This window comes from Vigna radiata, unplaced genomic scaffold, assembly GCF_000741045.1.
Source record: "Vigna radiata var. radiata cultivar VC1973A unplaced genomic scaffold, Vradiata_ver6 scaffold_23, whole genome shotgun sequence".
Lineage (NCBI taxonomy): Eukaryota > Viridiplantae > Streptophyta > Magnoliopsida > Fabales > Fabaceae > Vigna > Vigna radiata.
In genome coordinates, this window is record NW_014541837.1 from 2,235,141 (window position 1) to 2,240,463 (window position 5,323).

At 34.7% G+C, this 5,323-nt stretch overlaps 1 long non-coding RNA gene across 5 annotated transcripts; it reads left to right on the forward strand.

The window, feature by feature from the left end:
- The first annotated feature begins 642 nt into the window (after window positions 1-642).
- Window positions 643-4,565, forward strand: LOC106778554. 5 transcript variants are annotated; one of them, XR_001377066.2, is made up of 6 exons: window positions 643-1,135; window positions 1,215-1,389; window positions 2,534-2,618; window positions 3,448-3,519; window positions 3,682-3,760; window positions 3,855-4,565. It is a non-coding gene; the product is annotated as an uncharacterized LOC106778554 (long non-coding RNA). The 5 variants fall into 5 exon arrangements; XR_002666220.1 differs by having other exon boundaries at window positions 1,234-1,389; window positions 2,526-2,618; XR_002666219.1 differs by having other exon boundaries at window positions 646-1,135; window positions 1,256-1,389; window positions 2,526-2,618.
- The last annotated feature ends 758 nt before the right edge of the window (window positions 4,566-5,323 follow it).

Consider the following 5,323-nt stretch of genomic DNA (forward strand, 5'->3'; position numbering starts at 1 on the left):
TGCTTGGTAAATTTTCTGAAAGAAAATTGTTTAAACTTAAAAAGGCAAAATTGTTTCAACTGTGACTTGTTACGCTGTACGCTCTCTGTATTTTAATCCGCTGCGCTAAACTCTTTAAAAATTAACCCCTCCGATACCAACATATTTCCATCTGGCAGCATTTCATTCAACAATGCCAACAATTCTGTAAAACTCTTATCAGTCCATCCATTCCTCGCCTTCAAATTCATGAGCCTTAACACAGTTGACAAACGTGTGAACTTAGTTGAACCTACATACAAAGGTGTTCCCTCATCGGTCGACATCGTCTCATACATATGAGCTTTGGCAAAATTTTCTGCGCCAACATTGAGGATCATGTCCTCTAATTTGTCTTCATCCGGTCGATCTTCTTCCATGGTGGAATCAATAACATTTTCAGTTTGGGAGTCAGCACTAGTAGAAAATTGACCTTTTATAATGCATATATTATAACGTAGTTTTTTAAATCAGTTATAGTAGAGATGTGGTGGCAAATTTGTAAATAAGTTTAAGACATATTATAACGTAATTTTGTAAATCAGTTATAATATCAAACGCAGTGGCAAATTTATAAATAAGTAAAACCTATCTCTAATTTGTTATGACGTAGATTTAAAATTACGTTATAATAACCCTTCCTAAAAAATGTGGTTAATTTCATTTCACGTTGGCTCTCACTTTCGTTCCGCTCTTCTTCGTCTCTAAACTCTTAGGTTTTAGAACACTGCCTCCTCTCTTCTTTGTCCCAGAACGCTAGCTCTTCGTCTCTTCTTCTCATCATCACTCACACATAGCACACAGTTCTGGCGACATTCCAGTCAACGCCTAGGGTTCGAACTGCAACGCACTTACCCTGCTCGGATTCGCCTCCGCTGTTCTCCACTTGCTGCTAGATTTTGGCCTTTGCTGCTAGGTTTCGTCTCTTCTTCCCATCATCAGTCACACATAGCACACAGTTTCGGCGACATTCCGTCAACACCTATGGTTTGAACTGCAGCACACTTGCCCTGCTCGGATTTGCCTCCACTCTTCTCCACCCTTCGCTGCTAGATTTCGCCCTTTGCCACTGCTCGGCTCTTGCATTGAAGCTGGTCCTGAACCTAACCTACTTTTGGTAATTTGAAAAATACTCAAACCTATTTAATTGGTTCTGCTTGGGTATCGTGTATGATGCTTGATTGGTTTGGTGTAAGGTTTCTATGGTTCATCTAGTGGCATTTCTGAACTTTTGAAGTTATCAACAAATTGTCGGACACTGTCAACGAAGCTTACAAAATATGGAAAGTTGATAAGCTTGATTTTCTTGCTTGTGTTGGAGCCTTCTTCGGTGTGATCTTTGCGTCAGTGGAACTTGGTCTGCTAGTGGCCGTAAGTGCATCGCTTTTCAACATATATCTCTATCTATTTCGCAAGTAAAACTTGTTTAATCATGGATAGTACAAACCTGATTTTAAAACCAACATTTAATTTTTAACTTAAAGTTACAAACCTAAATCTGCATCCATGAAGTTGCAAATTATGCAGATAATCCGTGAGGTTTTTGTCGAAGCAAAGACATGAATTTTAGGGACCTAGATCTTGTTTTCTTAAAAATATATCTGACCCTAAAATGACAAGTTATTCTTAAAAGCTTTAGGAAAAAAAATGGAGAAATAGAGAAACACATTACACTGTACACACAACTAAATTTAATGGAGAAATAGAGAAACTGATGTTCCTTGTTGTCACGCAGTTGCTACATGTGTAACTCTGTTTTCACTTTTGCCAATAGATTGAATAGCATAGTATCATTTGAGATACTTGATTTCCATTTCATCTGAGATGTTGTTAACTTGAAGGCTTAATTGCTAGATAATATTTTTGTGCAATATATAAAATTGCTAGAGTGAACGTACCTACTATTCATTGCTAATTTTTCTGGTGCAACTAGGAAATTTGTTGTTGCTTTACCAAATGTCAATGTCCTTCCATCATCACTTTCTTCCCCACACAACAGTGATACCAATCCTTCTTTCTCTTCCTATTAAACAGATCATCCTTTTTTCCCTTCAAGGGGCCATCCTTTTCTTCAAAACCATGTCACTCCTCCCCACAAGTTAATTTTAGTACTAATAAAGTGACAACAATAACATCATCAGTAAATGAAAGACAACATTCTAATAAAAGTTAAAAAAATGCTAAACCAGCACACTATCGGTTGGTCATTTGGCCATTGAGCACTTCTAGTACACACAATTACAGTAGCAGGTAAAGACAAAAATGCTGAGAAGAAACAAAGTTAGATGTTTGTCTTGTGATAAAACCTTTTTTATTTTATTTTCATTATATTTGTTGTTTGTAGCTTTGTTATTTATGATGTTTTGTAAAAGAACAAAACAACACTATTAGGTGTTATTAATCAATGCTCATTTATTAGTTCTCTTTCTTTTTGTAAGCAAAGACTTTTTATTTTTCCTCATTATTGTTTATGCTATATCTAATATTACTCATTGTATATTTGTTAGGAAAATAGGTAGATATTACAACAAATTCTCTTCATCTAGGAGCAATTATAACCAATATATATAAGCCAGAGATTACTGTCGTCGTGCCAAGAGGTACATACCACATTGAACCATTCATAGATGAATTTATGATTTTTCTAGAATTCATGCAGATCTTGAATTCATAATCTACCATATTCCTTCTATAAGTCTTCAGCAAATTTACAATGTAATGAAAAGTTCCACTTTTATAGTTTAAGTTCAATAGCTAAGCCCCTTTGAATACTAATAAACTTTTAACAACATCAAAATTTGTCTGTTGTGAGTGAAGAAAAGAAAAAGGCACGCTATTTAATTAGTTTAGTATTGTATGCAAGTAAGCTGACTCACGTGCTTATCCTTTCTCGTGTTCGTTCTTATTGTTTCCTTCGAAAATGTTTCTGGATTTATCTAACAATTATGAGCAATCCTTGTCATATAGATTAACTGTCACATAAGTACAATAAGTGTTTCCTTTTAGTCGGCAATTTTGAAACAATGTTAGTACAAGTTAAATGACGATGGGTTTCCCGTGTATTTAGTTTTAGGCTTTTACTTCCTTTATAATTCTTTTGACCACCCCTCAATTTTCAAAATGACTATTTTTTTCCTAAGGAAAAGTGACTTCCAAATGATATTTTAGAAGGGCGTAGATGTTGTATAACTTGTTTTAGAAGATCAGACAACACTGATGGCAGGATTGAGTCGTTGTTCTGCCTTTACCTGAAACTCTAGAATTTCCATATGATTTCTTGCTAGTGTAACATAAATGCTTGGAATTAAGCTGTTACAGTAGTTGAATCAATCCTTTGGAAAGGCCATTTTTGGTTAAACTTTGCTAGACTTTGATGTTTCTCCCTATCATCTTTATCGAGTCAACATATTTGGTGTTCTTACAATGCAGGATAGTCTTCTTAGGCATAAGCTGGAAATGGAAATCACATTGGAGTCTTCTGCTAGTCCGCAACATAAAAAGGTATTTAGCATGATCTATTGTGCTGTGAAGGTGTCTTGGAATACTCAATGAAGTTAGATACTAGTTTCACTCTTTTATCATATTTCCTATGAATATTATTTTTGATATTTAGAAGAATTGATTTAAAATTTTCTGTATGTATATATTGTTGTCATGTTGCAGGTATCAGCCAGATGGGATCCGGTTGAAGCATGCCGGCCTATAATTGATGAAGCACATTTTGTTCTATCCAACTATTGAGGTACTTATAATAATCACTATCATAGTATTATAGCTTTTAGTGGTGCTTATATTGTATTTTAAATAAAAATTTCTGTTTATACTCTTTTTATCAGGAGTTTGAAGACACACTTGGTTACTTAGCCAAGATTCGCCCCCAAGCTGAACCTTATGGCATATGTAGGATTGTCCCTCCAGCATGCTGGGTACCACCATGCCCTCTTAAGGAGAAAGATTTATGGGAAAATGCAAAGTTTCCCACTCGTATCCAGGAAATTGATTTGCTTCAGAACAGGGAGCCCATGAGAAAGAAAATTAGGGGAAGGAAGCGAAAACGTAGAAAGCAATCAAAGATGGGAGCAGGTAGGAGAACTGCCAAATCAGGCTCTAAAGCTAATGTTGCTTCTGAGTGACTAACATTGTTTCAATATTTTAAGATGTCTACAATGAGCTCGGTGCATAGGTAAGCTTAAATGTTTAAAGGTGGCTGGTTGCTATTGTATGATAATATTAGAGACATACTGGTAGAGTGTATGCTGCTCTATGCTTGCTGGTTTGTCATATCAACAGTGAGTGTAATGAGAATTGGTATAAGTTGGTGATGTATTAATGTGTATGTGTTCTGTGATACAATGCAGGAAAAATAGGGGCACATGGGTAGCTTATTTTCTTAGGATAGAAATGTCAATGTTGAGGGGCAAAGTGCTACATGCAATTTTCTGATAGGTGTATATTCTGAATTTATTCGGAATGTTTAAGATGTATGGAAAGTTAACTTTTTGGGTGATTGATTATGTTTATGATATTGGATTGGTTGCATACTATCATTTCTTATGTTGACTAATATCCATTCTGTGTTAGAAGTAAAATAGGGTGTTTGACTTTTTAGTTATATTAAATTAAAGAAATATTTAGTAAATTTAGTGATTTAACAAACTGATTCTTGCATCCAAACGCTAATATTATTATAATTTTGTCAAATTTAACAATAATTTTTTTTTAAAAAAAAAAACCCTATGATGGACTGTCGCGGCCCATACAAATTTGATTGCATATTAGAAATGCAGTATAGCTAGAGAATGATCCCTAGGTCGTCTCTCAAGGACCATTTTTGCGGTTCGAGAATCGAGTCTAACACGAAAAGGGGGGGGGGTTTGAAAGTGTGTTGCAAAATTTAACGATCTCAATATAAAGACACAGATGCAAACAATCCAATTTGAGCTAGCATGTTAATTAAACTAACACTATTAAAAACCTTAGACAACATTTAAATATCAAACATTGTTATCAATTAATTAGCAAACACAGTTAAAAATAATTAAATGCAAAACTAACTTAAACACATGAAGACAACTCAACCTACTAATTAAACTAAGTGAAAACAAGAGAAATTAACAAGCCTATTTTACTTCTAGTAAATTAAGTGACCCAATATGAAATTAACAAATAAATTAAAAGTCCAAATGGTCTAAGGAAACCTCTTGGCCGTGAGTCATGTTTCAACAAGTCAAACTTCAATTTCCACCTTCAATAAGCCACCAAAATGTGTTGACTTCTTGTCCCATGTGCACCATTCTTCAAGGAA